The sequence below is a fragment of the Meriones unguiculatus genome, chromosome 18 (assembly GCF_030254825.1).
Source record: "Meriones unguiculatus strain TT.TT164.6M chromosome 18, Bangor_MerUng_6.1, whole genome shotgun sequence".
NCBI lineage: Eukaryota > Metazoa > Chordata > Mammalia > Rodentia > Muridae > Meriones > Meriones unguiculatus.
The window spans coordinates 13,748,851-13,772,795 of record NC_083365.1 but is presented as its reverse complement, the minus strand read 5'-3'; the positions used below and the strand labels follow the sequence as shown (position 1 = coordinate 13,772,795).

At 47.2% G+C, this 23,945-nt stretch overlaps 1 long non-coding RNA gene across 1 annotated transcript in view; it reads right to left on the bottom strand.

Moving 5' to 3' along the window:
- Nucleotides 1–12,689: 12,689 nt before the first annotated feature.
- Nucleotides 12,690–23,945, bottom strand: part of LOC132648985 (uncharacterized) — a 55,826-nt gene continuing 44,570 nt past the window's right edge. The window contains exon 2 of the long non-coding RNA XR_009587373.1: nucleotides 12,690–12,989. This is a non-coding gene — a long non-coding RNA (uncharacterized LOC132648985). The remainder of the gene's footprint in view (nucleotides 12,990–23,945) is intronic.

Genomic DNA, 23,945 nt, shown 5'->3' with positions numbered 1-23,945 from the left:
TCCTAGATACCAGCCGCTAAGAGGGAAGACTCAGGTTTTAACCCCAGCGCCACGTTCGGCGGCTTTGTTTAAATTCAGTGCCTCAGCTTCCTCATCTCTAAGTAGTGAGGCGTTTGGAGCTTTCTGTAAAGCTGCGTGTGAGTGTTGAATAACACAGGTGAGCTGAGGGCTGCACCTGGCATGAAGGGCAGGCTGGATATGAGTGAAGCTGAGCACATTCCGTGGGCATCAGAGTCAGAACCAGAGGGCCAGGTCACTTACCACAAAGCGAGTCAAGGTCCCTTGTATATACCTTGCCAGGCTGCCCTCTGATCAGGCGCTGGCTCCAGGGCACGGGCAGATGGCAGAAGCTTTTCCTGGCAGCTCAGCATGGAGGCCCCTTCCTTGGAGGCTATCCATCCCACTTCTCTACATCTCCATGGGACAAGGGCCAATCTTGTCCTCCATTTACTAAAGAGCAAACTGGGGCCCAGACAGGATGGATGAGTTGTCTGGGGTGGAAGAGCAAGTCAGGGCTGCACTGTGAACTGTGGTCCCTTGCCTGCCTGTTATCGGTTCTGCTCACTGTGGCGAGATTGGCAGACACCTTTGCTGCCCCTGGGCCAGGTAGAGGAAGGACCAGAAAGTAAGGCTGGTGCATAAGGCATTGGGACCAGGTTAGCACATCACTGTGCTGTAGGCAGACAGCACAAAGCCCCACTGTGTGCTGAGCCGGGGCCACCAGAGACCCTGATGGGCCCTCGGTGCTTCTCTGAGGATGCAGCAGGCTTCTGTGTGGCTGGTAGCGATACAAGCAGGTGAAGAGCACAGGGACAAGGAAGATGGTGTGATAAATGTATGAGCCTGGGCTTCATAGCAATGTTCCCAAAGAACTTTCGCCAACATGTTCAGGCCTCCTGCATCAGTCACTGGGGGGAGACAGGAACAGCCTTCCCTAGATTTGCCACAGTTAGCAGCAAAAGCACCCCTACCTACCCTGCACCCTTCCTCTCACTCCCATCCCACCCCACACAGCAATGGGGAAGGGTTTAGTTGTCTAATCTCTGGTTTCTTAAACATGCTAGGCCAGGGAACTTTACCTGGAAAAAATGTTGATTGGGCTGTCCCTGAGCTAGGACTGTCGGGCCTGGGCTACCTGGGAGGTAAGTGGCAATACGGCTACTGCCTGACTGCAAGGGCCTGCCCCAATTTCACCTCTGGACAGAGCCTGTGTCTAAAACGCTACGGTACTGGTATTACTTTTAATGATGTCCTGAGTTGAAAATGATGGGGTCCCATTGCCCCCAATTACTAGGTTGCCTGGGTTTTTTTTTGTTTTGTTTTGTTTTTAATAACATTTTATTAGGACACAGTGGCTCTCCTCTGTTCCTCGCCCCTGGCTGTTGCCAGAGAAGCTGTAACAAACCGAAGGGCCTGCAAGTTTTAAGATAATTTCCAGCTAGCCACTCTGAACAAAAGTTTGTTGAAAAATCAAACCTCACTTGAAAGTTTGATTCTGTGAAGACAACAGCATGGGGAATTTATATTCTAAATCTCTACAGTTTAGATCATGTCCTACTGAGGGTGCATTCAATGTTGATGCAAGGGCAGACAAGGGTTCGTGCGTGCGTGCATATGTATGCGTGAGAATCAGTGGTCAGCAGTGGGCATGATTCTGTTCATTACCAGTGTGAGTCTACTGATTACTGAAACTGAGCATGAAGCCAGAGCAGGGCTCAGATGCAAGCTGGATCCATGGGCAAGTGTATTATTCAGGGTTCTCCAAAGTAGAGAATATACGTGAGACTAGATTGTTTATAGGATGCAGTCCAGGTAATCCAGCAATGGCTTTTCTACACTGAAAAGGCCAAGAACACAGGTATTTTTTCAGTCCGCAAGGCTGGATGTCTCACAGACCCAATATGGAGTCCTGGAGGATTTCTGGAGAGACAGTGGCTTCAGCCTATATTGGAATCCCAAAGAAGTTGGTTCTGACGTTGACAAAGAGATGTTGTAGCAACAGGATAGATGGTGTTGCCAAAGGGAATGAGGCCAGGCAGCCAAAAAGCAGTTTCGTTCTTCCATGTCTTTTTATGCAGCCTGCTACCAGAGGCCTAGATTTGGGGTGAGCATCCCTGCCTCAAATAATCTGATAAGAAAAATCTCTTACACCGGGGTTCCCTGAGGCTTGGGTTTTAGCTGACTCCAGATGTAGTCAAGATGACAACAGAAATTAGCCATTATCGCACCCCATGTCATCCCATAAGCCTCAGCTCGGTCACAGGAAAAGCATGGAGCTAATGCTGTCCACTATCCAGGGCTGCTGTTGCTAGCGAAGGATGTCAGGTATGCAAACTCGTCAACTGGGGCTTTCCAAAGCCCCTGAAACCATTCCCAGGAGCACAGTACGCGTTAAATGTTCGGCCAGCTTGCCCCTGTGCCAAAATTATTCAAGACACCATCATCATATTTGGAGCACAGATACTATTTTAATAAGACAATCTCCTTTTTTTTGTTCCCTAGGTGCAAATTTGGGTCATCTTGAGAATGTGACCTTCTGCCGTGGTTTCAGTGATGCAGCGCCGGTCACTTTACCCACCAACAGGATGCTCTGGTGCCCTGTGCATAAGCCAATGACAGCAGCCTGGGAAGCAGATGGTCCTGTCTGTCTCCTGCAGACTTTCAGTGACCCCTGAGCAAACGGCAAGGTGTACAGGACTCCTGCTGGAGCTAACAGTGAGACGTTTTAGATTCCCCAGGGCAAACTGGAGCAGCCCTGCTCTCTGTCAGCAGCGAGCCGTGCCCAGAGACAAAGGGGCTTCTCTGCCACAGCCTATGGTTTTTACTGCAGTCAGTTGCCTTGTATATTTAATGGGGGGAAATTTGCCGAAATGGTTACTGAGCCACGGGGGAGAAAGAAGGGAAGGGGGTGGGAAGCTGCTCCTTGACCCCAAAGTTGGCGAACTTGCCTCATTAATCAGACCTGTGCTGGAATACAGCGTTGTTCGTGCTCAGGGAATTAAAACTTGAAGCTAAAACTGTAGCAGGAGGTAATCGGAGTGCAGGCTGCCTGTCTCCCACCGCAGATATATGGTGTTTACTCAGCAGTGGATGGGAACTTTCAGGGAAAGAACACCTCTCCTCCCCTCTCTTTTCAAAACACATCATCAGCCCGGAGTGATCAAGTTCCCGATTTTCAGGGTGCAGGGCGCACTGCATTTGATCTTCCTCGCTCAGTGGACGGGGGAAAGCACGCAGTTCTGACTATGAGCCGTCTGTGAGGGGTTTCCTTATCGGAGTCAGCTCTGAATGTGAAACTTGCTCAGCGCAGGCGGTTCTATAGCATGCCACCTCCACTCCGTCTACTGGTGAACCAGGAACATTGGTCACCTTGCCTTGCCACGGGGAACACAGGGGATTCCTCAGAAAAGCCTCTGTCCCCCTTGTTTTGCTTTTGGGTCCTTTGTGGTTACAGTTCTGAGCAGTGATTGCTGGTGATGTCAGAAAAAACAAGGGATCCCACTTTTCAAGCTTTCCCCGCAACGCCCTCACCTGTTTGTCAGTCTCAGCAAACACCGGAGTGAAACCCTTTCTGGAACAAGTTCCTTTAAAAGATCTTCTATAAGGAGCTTTCCTGTCACTAAAGCTGGGAGGTGTGGGAGCCTACGGCACTTCCAGATCATCTCTTTACCCCCTTTGGAACCCACATCCCTGCAGGCAGGCAGGAGGGAGATCTTCCGATGGCTACTTTGCCCTCTGGTTGCCTTGGGTCTGGGGTATTGGCGATAATCATACAGCTGTTTCAAACTAACTTAACGTTTGCGAGCCTTCGTGTTAAACTCATTTCCTGCAAGCCGCTGCAAAAGTATTTTCTGATTATAATTTACAAATACATCTTCAAGCTTAGCAGTGTCCAGGAATTTTCCATTGACTGATATTCTGTCAACAAGAAAGGACACCGGTAGGAAAATGAATGAAAATTCTATCGTTTACTGCAGTTCTCACCTCCTTTTTGAGAGGAGTCTGGTTGTCGGAGTGGGCAGAACTGTTTTCTAGCGATGCCAGAGTCCTCCCAGACTTTCAGTCCAAGTGAAATGCAGAGGCCCAGAGACCTCACAGTAGCTGTGTTTTCCTGCAGGGCAGACTCACATGTTTGTGTGATCTGGGGCCTGGAAAGCAGGAATGAGGACGCCAATAATTTACAAGCAGAGATAAGACAGGATTTAGAGGAGGTCAATCAGATGAAAATGCCACACACGCGCTTGGAATTTAGCTGAATCTTCCATCTCTTCTCCAAGGGAAAATGGGAGAAGGAGGAAGATGAGTGTCAGCAGCAGACTTCTGGCGATCTGCCTGTCTGCACACACTTGTGGTTCAGTTCAATCCAGCTTTAAACAAGGTAGAGTGACTCATTTCATCTTGTCTGTTTCCTTTTTCTCTTCTGCTTCCTTGAAGAGACTTGAGAGATGTGTTCACGGTGCCCTCAGTTTACCCTCCGATGGGAGCAGTCTTTGAAAAACGGACTTTGATAGCATTAACTGAGGAGGCACAAGCATTGCAGGGCATGGTGTCTCTAGCGAGGACAGAGTGAGGCCCAGAGACTTCTAGGGGTCTTGTTGACCTTTGAACTCATCCTTACCTGCTACCGTGAGCATGAGACGTCACCATGCCTGGGTTACAGACTGCCTCTCCCCTCCTCCCCAGTTCCAAAGCAGGTTAGGGATCTTCAGTTTCAACAGCACCTTGAAAATCAAGAAAACTGGATATTCAGGGTACAGCAAAATGGCATGGCAGAGGTGAAGAAAGCCTTCCCAGGGGAAGCTAGTGGGAGAGTCTAGTCTGGGGGAAGACCCTGCTGTTCTCACAAAACAATCTCACACAGTAGCTCGACCCAGTAGCGTCTCCTTCAGCCTCTGCCTAGAGAGAAAAGGGTGATGCCTGTGGTACTAAAAATAGCCCTACAGTCCGCTCCTTTCCTCTGTCATAACCTCAGAATTTATGGTAGATGGAAGCCACACAGTGAGGGTGGGTCCAGAATCAATGGGGAATGAGCTTTCTCCCAACTGCTCCCCCAGCCAGCTCCAGCCAGCCCCAGCCAGCACTGCTCATTTCTCACTACTCTTTTTCTGAAAAAGGGACACAACTGAAGTTTAAAGATTAGTTTTAAAATTTTTGTTTGTGTATTATTCTATTCTGTGTTTATTGTCTCAGAATCCCTCTCTAGAAAAGAAACCCCACCACCACCCTTTGCCTGTAAATTTTGCTATCTTTGAATGGGTGTATTTACACATTTTAATAATTTTGATTTCCATAAAGAAAAATTTTTTTAAAAAAAACAAAAGAAAAAAATTTAGCATTTTTAGTTTTGGTGACTCAGAGCCTTCTGAAAGCAGAGTAGAAAAAGAATGCTAAGGTTTTCAATCATGCAAGAGACTGACAATTACCTCATTTTTTTTAAATCTTTTTTCCCCTTCCTATTTCCTCAAAAGTTAGTTCTCAGAAAACAATCCATTTACTGTAGGTGCCCTATTTACCAGCGAGGTTAAAGGTTCAGGAAAAGAAAGACTTCAAAATATTTACATTAAAGTAAATAATTCTGTAGAGCAGGAGCTGACTTTGTCCCTGCCTGTGGCTGGGAGGCAGGCTAGGACACTGTTTCTCTTTCTCTCCTGAGAATGTGCTCCTCTCTTTTCTTCTTCTTTCTTGTGATGTTTATACATCATAGCTAAGGTCCTTGGGACTCCAGGAGAATATTTTACTGGTAACACATGCCAACCATTTTCTAATATGTTTATTTTTTCAAAATAAGCAATTTGGTGAGTTAAAGTAAATAATGTGTGTGGTGGTCAGCATGAGGAGCCTCTGCCTTTATGTCAGCAGTTTTCTCAGAGCCCTAACACGTGAGCACAGAGGTCCTCCTTCGCTAATGTGCTTGGTGGACAGCATCTTTTTGTTTTGTGGATTTGCAAAGGAAGATTCCTGCACCACTACTGCACACACCATCACACATGCACACAGCCACTGCACACACCTATCACACATGCACACAGCCACTGCACACACCCATCACACATGCACACAGCCACTGCACACACCATCACACATGCACACAGCCACTGCACACACCATCACACATGCACACAGCCACTGCACACACCATCACACATGCACACAGCCACTGCACACACCATCACACATGCACACAGCCACTGCACACACCCATCACACATGCACACAGCTGCTGCACATAGTCACCAGATACGAACATACCCACTACAGACACTATGTACCACAGAATCCACAGCCACTTACACACAGTGCACAGATACCACACAGATGAACTTCACACACCTCCCCCCACTCCATACATGTGTCACACATCTAAGCACACACTCACCTACATACATGTACCACAGATGTCTAACACATCCACCCATGGACCCACTCCACCACCCAGGCATGGGTTTACAAACATACCCAAGTACACACATGCCACAGACATGTATCACATACCCCCCCACATCTATTCCATAGTCACTCGAACGCCAGACACAGTCCACATCATCATATACACCACAACCTACGTCACATGTACATGTGCACAGTGCTCATGTGACCATATCTCCTCACCAACATACAGGCATATTTAGGCGTGCACATTCCCTCTCATGCCTCAAAGCTGGCTCTGTTTCTCCTGAGGCAGGTAAGCCGCCATTGCTTCCTTCTTAAAAGGACAATGGGGTGTGAGCGGCTGCTGTTTGCAGAGTAACCCATAGGTGAACAAAGGAGTGAGATTTGAGGAAGCCTCGCTAGCCTGGGTCCCCTGCTCAGGACCGCTCTGAGCATGCGCCAGTGTGCAGTGACTGCTTGAGGAATGCGGATTTCTAATCGGCACGAACAGGCCACCCTGAGCAAACTGGGGACCCTGGGCACCTAGAAAAGCCTAGAATAGCAAAATGGCGGGATGGCTGCTGGTATGGAGGATGGCTGCCGATCAGTAACTGCTTTTGATGGTTTGTTCTCCTTTCTCTTGTTTTCCCTCTGCAAACACCAGCAATGACTGGTGCGGAAGTCTTTTCCTAGTTTATCAAACCATCCATCTCCTTGTTGTCACTAATTCTCCAAGTTCTCCCTCCCCCCCCCCCCCCGCGCGCCTAGTTGGGGCCCAGGAGCCTCTCTGTCTGCCTGCTGCTCCACTGCTCAGCCTAGAACCCCGAGGAATCAGGCTGAGACGCCCTTTACTGACTGACTCAGCGCTGACAGTCTGGCCTTTGCCCCCTCAAAGTCCCCCGGGAGCCTGCGGGAGTGGTTGATTCTGGTGCCAGTGGCCAAGACTGGCGCCTCTACCATTTTGACTCAGTGAGGGGGCTGCAGCACGCAAAGCCTGGGACCGCACAGGTCATTGAACTAACTAGCAGTATGTCTTGATGTCACTGATCATGCACAGGCCTTTTGAAGAGACCACACGGTAGACAGCTGTAGTGAGTCCTTACACTTTGGATTTCGAAGCAGGGTACACCACCTTGTGACGGGAGGTAAACAGCTTCTAGCTAAAACTCAGATTCCTTAGCCTCAATGAAGATAATAATGCTGCCTCCAGAGACTCCGAAATAATGTTGGAAGCCAACAGAAGAGCACAAACTAGAGCCTGGGGGGGGGGGCAGTTGCTTGTTAGAAAGGCAACTGTTTACAAATCTGGCTTCTTAGATGCTCACACTGACACACATGGGGCCTCTGAACCAGACCTGGCCTGAAGGAAAATGGTGATTTGTGATCCATTCCAGCCTTGAACTCAGGCTGAGATCCTACCAAGTCAAGTATACATGAATATATATATATATATATGTGTGTGTGTGTGTGTGTGTATACATATATATGTATATATGTGTTTGTGTGTGAGAGTGTGTGTGTATAAAGTCACGCTCATGATTACAGAAGTGAGAACCCAGAGGAGAGAGGACAGATGTATGCCAAGAGGTAACTTGAGCATAGCATTTGGAAACTACAGTCTGACTTAGTCATTGTGAGTCAAGGCCACACTTTCCCTCAGCTATATAAAGGCAAGTTGACCTTAGTATTAGGAAAAAGATATGTGGCTCTAGAAAGTTCCACTAGAGCCCTTTGCCAGAAGGCCTCAGCAAAGATAACCAAGAGATCCTGCCAAGTCTGTGAGACTTCAAAGAACCCAGTAGGCTTCCCTTGAAGGGAGCCAGCCTGGTTCCTTCTGCCTTTGAAATGCTGCCTCTGGAGCAAGGGAGGAGAAATTGTTGCTATGGACATTTTCATACCTTTGGGATGCTTCCTCTTCCTGGCATCTCTGTGAAAACGTGGGATCAAAGAGCCCGCTCTGGAAGGAGCTGCCTACAGCCCATGCCACGTGTGAAACCTTCCACCTCGGGTGCGCGCAGGGCCCTCGGCTTAACCACAGTCTTGCTGTGGTTGGCATATATGCAGATCTAGCTTCACGCCAACCTACAAACATTTCTGAGATGCTATTGTGAGAGTGAGAGGAAGAAGTCGAAAGGCTGGGAGCAGACCTTTCCCAAAGGAACCAGTTCTAAGGGCCCGCAGAAACCCAGAGACTCCCGTTTCTAGGAAGGCCCGGGAAAGGTGTGAAACTGGAGCATGAGCTTTTGGGAAGAATGTGGTGGTCTCTAGGAGGCAACAGAAGTTCTCTGAGAGAAAGTCATTCCATGCTAACCTCATTTCCTGTTTTGACGAGCTTCACCAGCACAGGCGATTAGGGGAATGCCCCAGAGAGTCTTGCTTTCAGTAAAGCATTTGAAAACCTCTCCTCCTATCCTATCTATGTATGCTTCAAGGTGGTCTCGGTGACGGTGAGACCAGGATTCACATTTGCCCAGACAAGACCTCATGGCAGTCCTGCTGAGCCACTGACAAGGCCCCTCAGGAGACCTCAGATTCTTGAGTGCTTTCTTCCATGGTCAAGTGTGGTCTGGAATGACTGCCGCTCCACCCACCAGGAGGTTGAGTGGTGGCAATGTTAGCCCAAGGTTGGACCCCAAGGATGGCACCCTTGAGAGAGGATTGGTTTCCACTGAGAGCAGCATGGCTTTTTGCTACTTTTCATCCCACCTGTCGTTTTTAAGATATCTTGCAAGGAGACACAGAAGTCATATTAATCAAACTCACAGGCCACACAGGCCTCTGATGAAGAAACGTCATCTCTAGAGTCAAGGACTGAGGGTAAGAAGACCGAGGTGAAACACAGCCCATCATGGGTAGGCTGGTTAGAAACCCAACGTACTGTAGGGGCAAAAAAAAAAAAAATCTCTGTGCATTGTCTTTCAGTTATGACACTAAGCATTTGAGTGTGACCAAGGATGTGAAAACCCAAACCTTCACTTTTTAATTCTTTCCTTAAGACTAAACTCTTTTCAGGGACGTTCAAACAGCGTTCCTTCACTGCGGATCTGAGGGCCTCAGTGTGAGAGCAAAACAAGCCCAAGATGATAAAGTGCTCAAAAAGGGAAAGCTCTGAAATTCAAAATAGTATTATTCTCTGTCTAAGGTGCTTTCCCTCCAACTTAAAAAAAAAAATAGAAAGAAATCTGACACTCTCAGTGATAAGAAGAAAATGATTCAGCTTTGGCTTCTGTCTCTTCATTTCTAACCCCACACTGGTAGAGCTGGCTCAGCCCTCTCCCTGAGCCCATTGGTTTTTGTTTTGTTTTGTTTTTAATTAAATTAAATTAAAATTTCTGTGTATAAGTATGTTTGCCTGCATGTATGTATGTGTGTAAGGTGAGTGCAGTACCCACTGAGGCCAGAAGAGGGCGTCAGACCCACTGAGTTACAGATGACTGTGAGTCACCATGTGGGGTCTGGGCCCGGTCCAGGATGGTCTCTCCAGCTCCACCTGAGCCCACCCATTTCAAAAGCTGTGAGTCCTGTTGTAGTGACACTTCTACTACTTTTCTCCCAAATTTCTTAAGCTCTTTGATTACAGTAAAACACTTGTTAGGTTCAGAGGGCTCCTTCCCTAGGGCTGGGTCTCCAAAGAGGCATGTGCAAGCACTGTCTCAAATGATCAACAAAGGACAGGCCTTGACAGAATATTTTAAGTTATGTTCAATTGTCTCCTGCAGGGAACATTTCCTTTGGTGCTGCCCAAAGCCTTTGCTTGAAATACAGATAGATGTTTGAGATAGGAGGACAGAGCTTTGCAGAGTTCACAGGCAGAGAGAGCTAGCTCAAACTCCTTGCATGTCTGTCAGTTTCCCTTATAGATAGGAGCTGCTCCCATGTGCCAAGCTAGCTCCTGTACCTCTCATGACATTGCCTTTCCATGGTAGGTATGTATTCTCCTCTGGATTGTTCAATATGACAGCTGCAGCCACAGGAGACACTCAGATTATACGAATTAAAAGTTCAGATCCTCAGTTGTATGCGGTCCAGTGGCCACATCAGCTGAAGGATATGGGAACAGACAAGCCGATCCTGGACCAGTGATGCCCAGTCCTGGCTAAGCATTAAAAATGTGTGTGGAGGCCAGGGAGGCAGCTCAGTGGTTAAGAGCACTTGCTGCTCTTCCAGAGGGCCCAGGTTCAATTCCCAGCACCCACAAGGCAGGTCACAACCATCTGTAGCTCCAGTCTCAGGGGATCCAACATCATCCCTGACCTCATCGGACACCAGGCACACATGTGGTACAGAGACATACACGTAGGCAGAAAGCTTATTGTATGCAAGACAATAAAAATTTAAACATGCTCGAGGAGAATTCTAAGATGTTGGTGTTTATTTCTCATGCTTCCTACTTCCAAATTCTGATGGTTTTGATCCAGGTGCATTCTGGATGTGTCGGGTTTTTTGATTGTTGTTTTTATATATAATTTGTGAGTAATTCTCCCCTCTGGTCAGGGTCAGAGTTTTGTCCTAATAGGATCTAAAGTTATATGGCCAATTCTCTTTCACTTTTTTTAAAATTATTATCCTTCTAAGTGAATTATCCCGTGAATGCTGTATGGGTTATTTCTGGTCTTCATGAAGCCGGTGACTCCCATTTTTGTTCTTGTTGAGACCACAAACATCCTATTGAGTAGCGGTGGAGCAATGAGCACAGGATGGGCTTGGTTCTATTGGAGAACTCGAGAGAGAAAAGGCTGTCTGGGGGAGACATGCCTGCTGGTGGAAGCCCGTTGTGCCAGGGAGGGGTATGCCCAGAGAGGACTGTGTGAGCCTTTTGCAGGGCGCATGCGCAAACCTCTGCGTGAGTCTAAGCTCCTCATCCCTGCTGGGGCCTTCATGTCTGCTCCCTGTGTGACCCCTCCACATTGCTTCCTTCTCTGCTAGAGCCCGAGCAAACGGGGCTCGCACGGGGCATTCCTCTGAGGAACGCTGCTGCCAGAGACACCCCACTGAAGCCTTATTTCTTCCACGACTCAATGGTTTTTGTTTTTCCAGGGACGTAATCAAACGAACTTGGACCCGAGGACACGTTAAGCAAGGAGAAGGCTGGCTCGGATGAGCACCTGGGTATGAAGACCGGGGAGGGCTGGTGACCCACGCCTGCTGCTGATCAGAGTGCCGAAGGACAGCCTGGACCCATCCAGTATCTAGCTGCAGAGGTGGGGGCTTCTCCTTCTCCTCGCTGTGTGATTAGGACACAGATATGGCTGTTGCTGAGAAGCCAGGAGCCGATGGACCTATGCAACACATGTCTGCTGTCCAGAGTGCCAGAGGCCGTGGACAGGCTTGGCGCTAAGACAGCAGCACCTCTGCCTCTATAGAGAGGAAACTGGGGAGGGCTGGGAGACGCGCAGACAATAGATAAACGGCAACGATCACCTTCTAATGCTAGTTAAGCCCTACACCAAAAAAATAAACAGTGACAAAATGGCAGGGGTGAGGGTGTCTCTTGGGACTTAGTGTTCAGGAAGGCTTCCCGGAGTCTGAACATTTGGATGAGACCTGGACAGTATCCATGGGTCATTGACCCAGAGCTTCTGTGACGAGCCCCATGGCCAAGCAGCAAATCGATGCTGAGAAGCATATAGCAGACATGGCCGCTGAGTTATTCTTGGATTTCTGCTAAGCTTGCAAGGGAAAACTAACAGACTTCTTGGATGGTGACTACAAATGGCCTCTTTGGCTACCTTCCCAGCTCACAGTTGAGGGATGAGACGAGACCTCTGTACAAGGAATGAGTGGCCATTTGGCTACTTCTGAGGATATTCCAGTGACAGTTACAGGGTCTCAGAATGGAGGAGTGGATTTGATGAGTCAGGACATCTGAATGAAATGACCATGGTACCCACGCAACCTCCCAGTTCTTCACTTCCTGAGCTAAGCTTACTTCTAAGTAGGCTACACATGCCAGGGTCGTGGGGGCAAAGGCTGTTCCCATCTTGTCTCCAGAACATGGTATACAGTAGGCCCCAAAGAAATTATTATGGATTGAACCTACAGATCAGTTATGTATGTGGGAGTAGAGGGGAGGATGTAGAGAAAGTTGGGGTTTTCGATTGAAGCTCAAAGTTGAGGGTGTTCTCTGGGTTAGCCTAGAGAGATTTTCCAGAAAGCTTCTCACAGGACGAACATGGCTGAGATTCTAGCTCAATGCACTTTTAAAGATGTGTTATTGTATGGTCGTGATGATTTTGAAGAGCAGCCTCAGAGAAAGTTCCCCGAAGTTCAAGGTCAGAGACCTTTAGTGTTTCTGTATAGCTAATTAACAGGCTATTCCATTTTCTTTAGTTTTGCTTTTAATGAAGGAAGGATTAAGACATGAGAGAGGGCCCAATAAATGAGAGACCAACTGAAGATGACCATCACCAAAATACTGCAGGCCCATCAGCAGAGGGCATGGGGGTCCACCCGAGCGCCCCCCAGTAGTTACAGTCCATTCCCAGAAGGAAACCCTGCACCTGCCTCCAGCTGCGATCAGCAGGTAGAGGAGCTGCTGGGGGCGCGTCCTGATTTTTCTGTGTCTGTGTCATTTTCGATCAACTGTGTCATGGGGTTTCCTGTTTCAGCTCCCAGTTATTCTGAAACAAAAATATGCAAGAAAAACATAGGTCACTGCCAACCGCACTGAGACAATCACTCTAGAACATGAAAACTGAAAAGGGAGAGCGATCGTAAATGCCACCGTGAGAGCATGGGATCAAGTCAATAGCACATCTGTTCACGCCGCGATATCTGAAATTGGAGGGTGGGGGTGAGGTGGAACAACCCTTGAAAGACCGTTCAGGGGAGATCAAAGAGGCAAATGTTCTCAGAATCCCACTGTCTTGTTTGGTGCCACCCTGTTGTGGCTTCCCCATGAGGCCTGATGCCCCAGGAGCTATGAGGCTCCGCGTGTGTGTATTCTTGATTTTTGCTGGATTCAGAAGATGCCTCAGGTCCCACCCCCAGGGACCCAGAGCGACCTCAAGCAAAGCCACTGGGGATCCCAGTCCACGGAGGTGCAGAGCCTCTAGTGACCTCTCCTCTCTTTGACTCTGAAGACAGCAACTGTGGGCTCACTTGAACTTGTGCCTTCATAGGAGGGAAGCCAAAAATGAGATAAGCCCCTCTGCGCACACAACCAAGCAGAGGCTGCAAGGATGGGTACAGGGCTGGCAAAAAAATTGCAGAGAGACCGTGGTTCTATAAATAACTGCATTGACGCTTGAGGCCCCCGTGGTCGGCCTCCCAAGCTGCACCCCTGTTTGCAGATCGCATGCTCAGCTCTCCCAAAGGAGTGAAAGGGTATTTCCAAAGGCAGAGTAGAGAGAGAGAGAGAGAGGCAGATGGTGCCACACTCCCACAGGGCATACTGTAGACCCACAGAGCTGGCTTTGCGCTCAGATCTGCCACTCACTCGTGCCCAGGAGGGAGCAGTTTTTCCACGAGCTGGTGGGAGACAATGTCCCCGTGGGAGCAAGGTCAAGTCTAAGCTGGCCACCGTTTCCAGCTACACTGACCTGAAGGCCCTTTGTTAGTGACCCACATTTTTCTGCAACATCGGAGGGGGGGATTGTATGATTTTTGGAATATCTCCATGCTTCCCCAAGAGACCCCTTTCACAATGCATAGTCGTACAAAGGACTCGAGAAGTAGGAAATACGGAAAGTTGCTCAGACTGACGCATTGTGTGTTTCCCAACAAGCAGGCTGCTGCTGCGTGGACTTAGGAAGTATCTCGGAGGGCAGATTGCCCAGCCATTGAGCTCTGGCTAGCCTTCTAAGGACCGGCTCTGGGCTGCAGGTCACTAAGAACAAAGCCTGTCAGAGGGTCCAGGCTCTTGAGACTGGCCGCTGCGATAAACCAGCGCCTTTATTTTTCCTTAAAAGGCTCCTCATGTCAGTGGCAGTGGGGACGTTTCTGGGCTGTGGGGCACCTACTCAGTCAGTGGGAACAGCACCCGCCCACTCTCCACCCCCCCCATGAACCTTTTGGGAAAACCAGCTTCTCGTTTTGTGTCCTGTGAGCCAGCATTTTCTGACCAGGCTGGCAGTATCCGCCATCTGGCCCTGGATTTCATCTGCAGCGCCTTCCTGGGTGGGCGAAGAGAAACAGGAACTGGGTGACGCACCAGTGGCTGTCACGGGTGGAAGGAGAAACTGGCTTCCTTTAGTTCTACCGGCCAAGCAGAGATAGCTGACTGCCCCGTCCTCGCCGGCCTGCCTCTTTCTGAGTGGGATGCAGAACCCAAATGTAATAGCCCAGGCAGCTGCAATATGGCATGCCCAGCCGGGTGGGTCCTGAAATTGCGGCGAGGCGATAGGGCCTTATAGACAAAGCAGGCCAGGCACACAGAAGGGGGAAGTGGACACCCTTCCCAAGGCCACACTGGAAGATGCACAGCTGGACAAGGACTCGGGTCTTTCCCACCTAGTTCCCACGGGCTAGCGGCCAAAGCTAAGTTTCTTGAATTCCAGCTCCTCGCCACTGCAAGCCCTGAACTAGCCGGCCTGGGAGCTTTTGCATGGATGAAGCCAATTCCTGTGGACCCCACCCTGGATAGCTATCTAGTTATCACTGGGAAAGCCCAGGCTAGTCCATTTGGGTACTATAAGTAGTTTGTTCCTAGTTCTAAGCAAATCTCAAGAATGTTTTCCATAAGCTAGTGGACACTGGAAGTGAGTAGGGACCACCCAGGCCTCCCCAGGGATGGACTGATGGCTGAATGTGGGGCCATGTGACTCTCTGCCTTGGAGAGCTTTGCTGTCCTTGTGGATCTCTAATAGTCACCATTAGCAACTCCTCACCCCCACCATGAATACACAGCTTTATTTTCCCCAAAGATGTGATGAAAAGCCTAGAGCCACGCATACCGTACTGAAGACAAGTGCTCACAGGGGACCAAAAATGCACCTCAACCTAGAGGTTTCCATGCAGTTAGTGAGGCATGACCCCTTGAGGTGCCCCCGTCTTGTCTCTCACAGGTTTCCTGTGTCCAGAGCTACAGCCATGGATCTGAGCAGATTTAGAGCCTTTGCGGGGTGAGGACTCCTCCTAGAAACAGTGTTCCGTGCACTGTTATTAACTACACCTGGCTCAGAAAGTGACCGTGTGCTGTATGGAGGCTTTCAACTCCCTGACAGCAGAGCCTGAGGCCTCCCAAAGCTCTCCCAACACACCCAGCCTGTCATTCACCCCTGAGGATGGGCCTCCCATCTGCCGGAGTGTCCTTGACGTGTGTTTTCACGAAAGCTTGGAGTCAGTCCTTTCGGAAGGATGTGCCAAGGCCATCTCTTACCAAGCTGGAAGAGCCAAAAGCACGGGGAACCCCGAATTCAGCAGGTGGAGCCTGACAGCCACGCCCAGTTTCCCACCCAGCATCCTGGTCACTGCATTCTGAGTGTCCTGGAATGGCCAGATGCTCACAAGTAACTCAAACACCAGAGCTTCAAGGGTCCTGCAACCTGGCTCACCTTTTACCAGTCCTTAGGGACCTCAAAAGATTGCCTCAGTCTATAGCAAAGGTGCAAATAGGCAAAGGAGCCACAGTTAAAAGTCTGGTCTCCCTGTTGTCTTCTGGTCTCATCTTTTCACACCCTTCCCTCTGGCTACTTTCTCCATCTTTGCTAGATAAAAATTATTTTTTAAAGAACAATACCCCGTGGACACTTCAGCAGATTTATATTGCCCAGCTGACTTGGTGAGAGGCCAAAAGTATAGATCACCTTACTGTATAGCAACTGTATAGAGAAATGCCAAAGGCCTTTGAAAACCAGCATTCACCCCTAAGGCTGGGCTACAACCTGTGAGAAGAGCCTCAGCCTTCAAGAAAAACAGAAACAATCTAGAGCCATGATCCTCCAGGCTTGCCAGCTGTCCCAGGCCCTGGACATTGGTTCTCAGTGTTCAGGTCTCCCAGCCAGGCCATTCTCTGTGCAGCAACATGAAATCACCCGAAGATTCATTACATATTCAAACCCTCGAGCTTCCCCTGGGGTCTTCTAATTTGGAGACTCGGGGGTGGGCGGCCGGGGCAGAAGCCCAGGAGCTGGGATTGTCCTCTCAGCACCCAGAAATAGAAATGCGAGAGCCACGTGATGGTTTGCTCCCAGTAACAGTCATGAACATAGACTCCAGGGTCTCTATAGGCCCTATGGACCACACTTAGTCACCTGTGGGTATCTAGTTTCAGTGACTTGACTCAAGCTACTCAGCGGGGGGCCCTTCCAGAGATTCTCCACAGTGGCAGGAAAAGCGAGTAACTCAGAAGGCACCCGAGGCTTGGGAGGATTGTGGAGGGGAAAGCCTCCTTCTCCTGCTATTGATGTCGCACATCTGCACATCTGGAGGGCTCTCAAGCCCGTGAGAAGGTAATTTCTCCTACACTGAGCTGTTCCCCCAGCCCGGCCATGCATCGCTGCCTCTTTTCCCCGGTCTGCATAGACCTACTGAGAAAGCAGGACCCCATGACTCTTGACATTTCCCTTCGGTGGAAGCAGAGCCGCGCCATTGGCTCCGCATACCTTACTGTGACCCTGAGAAGGAGGGTGGATGCGAAGCCACCCACCTTTTAGTCTGGTCACAGTGTAGTCTCGGAGCATAGGCGAGTATAGGTGCCAGACAGAACAAAATACTTGTCCTGAGACAGGTAGGAGGCTCAAAAGGGCAGGCAAAAAAAAAAAAAAAAAAAAAGGCTGACTAACAATAACAACAACAACAAAAAACCCCCTAGCCTTGTACAGGAAGTATGAGAAAAAGGAGAAAAGAAAGAGGGGGAGAAAGAGAGATGGGGGGGTGGCGGGGGAGAAAAGCTAGGAAGCTGTAGGTACATGCTACAGGTAAGATGTTAAGTCCCTCAGTTTCCATGGTCACCTCTGCAATGATGGGGGCACAGGCAGGACCGTGGGGACCTTCCAAAGCCAACAAGGTGACGGGAAGTTCATGAAGCCCAGACTGGCCAGACACCAGGAGAACCTAGTGTCCACTGGCGCCTTCCCAAAAGGTGTGAAAACCCTCTCTCAGAGAACATGCACTGCAAGCCCTGCCTCCACTCCAGACTCTGACTTCTTGTGTGCTTCGGGTGAAGAAGCAAGACTTGTAAGATTCTGACCACGAACACCCGGCCTTCCCCCCCCCCACACACACAACACACAACCAGCCACAACTGCAGTAGAAGGAGAAAGCCTGCCAGCCGAGGCTCCATCCAGGTCCCGGGCCACACAGACCTGCAGAGCTGCAAAGCCCATCCAGCCCAGCTTTCGTTTCACAGACACCAACCGTAGGGTACCTGAGGCCGAGGAGGTTGCCACCTGACACCCGGCCCTCTGCCCTCCGAGAAATGTGGCCTGGCTGGATTGTGAAAAACAGCAAGGAGAGGCATGCTCACATCCTACAGAAGCCAGACAGAACCAAGTCCATTTCCTCTAGGTAGCACCAGCTAGTAGAAGAGTGGGAATTAGGAATCCTCCTCCCCACAATAAAAGTCAGCGCGGTAACATGAGCAACTGATTGAAAAATGTAGCGACTAATTATATAACTGTGGAAGGATGCAATTAGTCAAAGGAAGGAGGGAAGAAAGAAAGAAAAAGGGCTTTTGTATACACAAATCTTAAAAATAGAACTAAGAGCTTCATATCATACCCAGTAGTCTATTATACACCCTTCTTTTAGCTGCTGAAAAGGTTAATAATTTTCCTACCGAAACTGAATGTGGGTTGTGAAAGAGCATTAAAATGAAGAAAATTTCCCCGAGGCTGCTAATGTATTATCAGCAAAGCCATCGGGTTTCAGTTTGAGTTGTTTGTATTTATTTGTGAAAACAAAGATCAGATCAGCAGAAGCCTCATCCTAACTATTGTCCTGGTGTGTCTCAGTTTTTATGAGATGGAAAAATAGAAGACCCTCACATGTGTGTACACAAACACACACACACACACACACACACACACACACACAGGAATACAGGCATGAGAAATCAAAACAACAGCTTAAGAAGGAAATATGTTTCACTCAGTTCTAGCATTTGGAAAAAAAAAAAAAAAAGTATTGTCTTATGTAAAACTGTTTTGTTTATAGTTTGTCCAAACAGGAGGCTGCATTTGTACTTTTAATTGTTGAAATTTTTGTCTATTGTATGGTCAGATAGAGAGCTCTTTTTTTTTTAACTGTAATCTTTGTTTAACACTTTCAGAAGTGTAAATATAGCCGTATCATAATTCTGTGTAGGAGACTTAGGGGAGGAAATACAATTTAAATTCTCCTCTCAAGGATCAAAATCATGAGCCTGGAAACACTTCTGAGCAGGTGGAATCCAGATGAAAGGCAGGAGTTTAGGTGATTTTAACCAGCACGTGCCTAGGTGCCAGGTGAGCAGGCTTTTCTCTGAAGTTTTAAAAGAAACCAGACGATGAAGTGGTTAATGAGGCTGTGGGGTGCTCGGAGCCTTCTCTGCGTGTGTTTCCATCACAACATAAACACCAGAATGAAGAAAGAAAGAAAGAAAGAAAAAAAAACCTGCAAAAGGAACTCTCCAGTGGTCTCACTTCACCGAACAAACTGTTTTTCTACCTATTTTATGTTGCGGGCTTTTGTTATCAACCCAATCGGCAAATTGTGGCCAATTTTGTCATGGTGTAAGCAGACATTTTGTTCCCAAACTGTTTTCAACATTTTAGCTACCAATTACAGTCAATGAGAGAATGAGCAAGCCACAATAAAACAGAAAGGGTACTCAGCTCTCAATTAACCCCTCTTAAGGTGAAAGACGCACGGACCTTTACAGTGGTATATATTTTTGAAAACAGAACTCTAGTAAATTCATATTCTGAAACAACTTAGTCAGCCTTTTGTGGAAAAGAATCATTAATGATTAACATGCTGATTGGATTTTGAAACCAACCAGGAGACATTCTCCAGTTCTAACCACGAGGAGACCTTGGGACTATCCCATTTAATGATACCATATCATTATCAATTTACAAAAAAAAAAAAAAAAAGACAGAAATCAGATAAAGTTTGAAAATGCATATGAAACTCTCTGGGAGTGAAATGAATTAAACCAAGGTAAAAAGAGAAATAGAAAATCACCAGTTAAGCACTTATTTACTACTGAAAATAAATGACACCCACGGAGTTCAAGCAATAGATTAATATTGAAACCAAACGGCAGCCTTACACCACAAATCATTTCATTAAAAACAAATACAGAATGAGACCGAGTTAAAATGAAAACGCAAGGCTTTATTTGATGAGGCATTAAATATAAAGATCAAGCCACGATGGAAAGCTGGCACAGGTCTTCCTTTTCTTTTTTTCTTTTTGTTGTTGTGTGTGTTATTACAACAGGACTCTGACAAAGCAGAAGTCAGGAAGGACCCTTTCGTAAAGATTCATAAACGGCTTGGAAGGAAAGCAGAATGTGAGACGCAAGAGCGAGCTCAGAACGCTGGGTTTGTCACCATCCCTCAGGTTTGAAGGCATAGCAATGTGTACATTTTTAGCCTTTTAAAATACCAGCATGCCCACACACTGCCTCGGATTAAACCAAGGAGAAAATGACACATTCTGAAACCATTTTCTACAGCTACCTTCCTGATAACACTGAGGCACTTACAATCAAATTAATGAGTTCTTAAAAGCCCAGACAGTTGTCCACAGAGACAGGACCGTTCATAGTAGCCTACACACCACTCTAAGATTTTCAGGCAATTCCACGAGTATTAACCTTCGTTATTTGTGTTCAGAAAAACTCAGCTCTTCACATCTATTTTAGACAAGACGCTGCTCATTGGTTCTGGACATTGAGGAACACTTTGAAAAAGCCCACAGAAGCACCACAATGCTTCCCTGACTTTAGACAATCTAGGAATTGCCTGCTTCTTGTCCCTTGTGCCTTTGCATAACCTGTTCCTATCTGAAAATTCTTTAAGTAGCAAAGAAAGGAAACACCCACAGCGTCTGAGGAGTCATTGTTTCTTCAGAAAGTCAATTTCTTCATAAACAGCCACCCGAAAATAAACAGTGAGGAAGACCTAAAACAAACAGCAAAAACTCAGGAGGAGGGCTGGACAAATGGACTGTCAGAACGCTTAGCAGAGGGGATTTTAAGTAATTAACAAGGGAGTCACTTTTATTTGTGGTCAACCTAAAAGATTCTCAGTGAAAGGTCGACATTGCTTCTGGTAACGTGGAGCCGATGAGAGCGCCAGTGAGCTAATATCTTCCATTCAACCGTGGTGTCTAGTAACCTGCCCAGGATCCAGAAATGATTCTCTCTCCAGTCCTCTCAAGCAGCCTGCCTCACAGAACACCGGCGTTTAGCAAGAGACAGAACAACTTCAGAACAATACTGTGATTTGAAAGCGACAGGGAACTTCAAGACAAAAGGGGTCACTGACATTTGCCATTCTGGGGAGAGTATTTGGTGAGAATTTCACTTCAGAATGCCCTCTCTGTCGTCATTGAGCAAAACTGGGCACTCAAGCTCAGAGACAGCCTAACAGGGACACCTACCACCCCTGTAAAACCCACACACCCCGTGTGAGACTTGGGAAATGATGATGGCTTTAGTCATCTGGAAAGATAGCTGTGAAGGGCTTCTCTGCAGAACCTCTGTCCTTTTAACTCTGCCTCACCACAACAGAAAAGTTCAAATTCACACTCCACTGCGCTTGTGACCCGGGAATTTCTTAAGAGCAGGGTGGTTGTTACACAGACCCAAGCGCTTCCTGCATAAATGGTCAAGAGATGATCTTTAAAAAGAAAAAAAAAAAAAAGAGAAAAAGAAAAAAGATCTCAAAAAATTTTTGGAAAGCATATGTAAATATAAAATCTCTCCTGTATTAAAAATTAATGTTTTAGCACAGCTGTTTGACATGTAGCCTACCTGACTTACTCTTTTTCACACACAAAATGAACTTGTTAACACCAAAACTTTTCAAACTTTGTTTAAAGACATTCCTAAGTATTAGTAGGGTGTGGGTTTTTTTTTTCTCTCCCACTTACCCTTTTGTTTGAAGTCAATCTATCATTTATAAAATGATGACAGTAATTTTGTTGAAACAACGTGGCTTTAGAAGTTTATACTGGCTCAGATATACAACTGGGGTATTTTTGTACAGGATTTTTTTTTAAAGAATCTATAAATAACTGTAAGTGGGAGGGAGGAGCCCCCGAATTCAGAATGCTTATCCTGGAAGCTAGGGTCTCACACCATTACATTTGATTTCTCTCTACAGAGAAGAAAATGAAATTGATTTTCAGTAAAACATTAAATGTGTAACAAGCAGGAGGAACTTGTAACATATGAAATACTAATTTATGAGGAAAGACACGGTAGAGTCCTGCAGCCTGACCCTGGTCCGGGTCCGTGTCCCAGAGAGCCGGCCAGTTGCATTGCACAGTGGCTCTGCATCACAGAAAACAGGATGGCCCTGGCTGTAAACCCCAGAGTAAAGCTAAGCTCTGAAGGGCAATCTGTTAGCAGGAGCCTAAGGCGCCATGGATGTCCATGGACCCTGAAGAGTGCAGTGTGTTTCTGAGAGTGACCTAGCCCTTCCATTGATGTTGGCTGGAAAGCTCGGTTTAATGAGCTGTAGGGTGCCAGGCAATCTCTCTATCAAAGCCAGCTGAAAACAAAACTGAGACACACAGCTTGTGGTTTCACAAAAAAAAAAAAAAAGTATTTACATGAAATGTATTTTAAAGGGAGTTCGAGCCTCAGGCACGATGCCATCTGTCATGTGCGGTGAGTTTGACATTTAAAGGGGTCAGAGGTTGTCAGATGGATCTACCTCCAGTCTAAACTTAGTCGACATGCCGCCACCCCTACCAGCAAGGCTTGTTCTGCTGATTTCCAGCTTATAAATCCGAGAAAAAAACTCAAGCCTATTTATTTCACACCAATCCTCTCATCCCCTCTCACTTCCTTACCTAAGATCTGTTTGAAAGGAAGTGGAGCCGTGGGTGCGGGGGAAGAAAAGCCAACTTTCACATCTTGTCCCAGGGATGGTGACAGAGGGACCAAACCAGAGTCCAGAATTGGGGGACAGAGTTATAAATGACAGTGGTGCTTCCCACCTCATGGTCCACTTCCTCAGCCCAAATTCTCTAGGAAAGAGCTATCTGCCAAGGTGACTCTCATAAATTGTCCATAGTTTCTAGAAAAAGCCCAGAGTGACACCAAACATGTAATGTCATTTATAGCTGCATCAACAAAAATCACAAAAGGAGCCATAAAGTCCCCGATAAACATTGACTTTGGGGTCTCTTTAATAGGCGACTCAGGTCCCAAGGGCCCTGGGTTGGTATGTGTTTAGCAACTCAGAATGAAGGCTGCACACTTTATCAAGAAGTAAAAGAGTGAATCACCATTAACTCACTCCTAGTCAGTGATGTTTGGTAAATGTGTGAGTCATTTCTCCCTCATTTCCAAACCCCACTTCCCTGCCTAATTTGTTGGGAATGAAAACTGAACCTAATATAAATTAGGATAAGCCCCCAAAGACCCAAATAGATTCCCTACCCTGTAGCCAGCAGCACCCTGAATTCTCAGAGCCTCGTTCCTGGGAACGCACAGATACGCCAGGCAGAAAGGAGGGTGCTTTGAAAGATCCCCACAACTCTTCTCTTTTCACTAGCAGGTGGAGGGATACTGACCCAGGGCCTTAATGCAAGCAAGGGTGTAGGTACAGTGGCAGCCTGGCTCTCAAAGGTTGTAAAACTGTGCTAGCCTATCTGCTAGCTTGTTTTTAAAGTCTTTAAAAAGGCCTCTTCTCTAACCTGGAGCTTTCACTGGGAAACATTTGTGTGTGTGTGTGTGTGTGTGTGTGTTTTAATTGTACTATTATTTCCTTACATTAAAAAAAAACACATATACATATTTGCATGTATATATATATATATATCATATACTTAAAAAAAGGATTTTAAATAACTTTACCATAAGTAATTGAAAATGTTAAAAGAATATGTTGATCTGATGATAATGATTGCATTAGGATTCAAACCTGGAGCTTAGTGTATATGAGGCAAAACTGTACCGTCCTGTTTACATTCCCCAGTCAGGAGATAGAGACACTGAAGCTGGCTGAGGTGTGTTGCTTAATTCTGATGTGTGATTTTTTTTTAATTTGTCAGGGTTTTTTATTTTAATAAATTATAAAATTTATAATTTCTTTTTCAAAATGGTGATGATACGCTATATAAATTTTATTTCAATAAAATTATAAAAATTATTATTATTAAAAAAAAAATCTGCCCCAATTGCTGCCCTCCAAAGCCAAGAAGACCAGGCCCGCACACTGCCTGTTCTGCGGGGACTATGCTGTCTTCTCCGCAGCAGACAGCAGCTTTGATTTCTTTTGTGAATTTAGGGGCATCCAGACTTCACCTCCTAAGAATTCTCTCCTGCTTGCCTGAGCTGTGGCCTTCGTTCAAGGCTTGCTAATGCCAAGGTGAAGAACGAGGGGGATGACTTGGCCCTGAGCACAACAGGTCTCTTGGATCTGCCATGCGCACAGGCTGGCTAGGCAGGCTCCTTCGCTCCACCAAGCTGA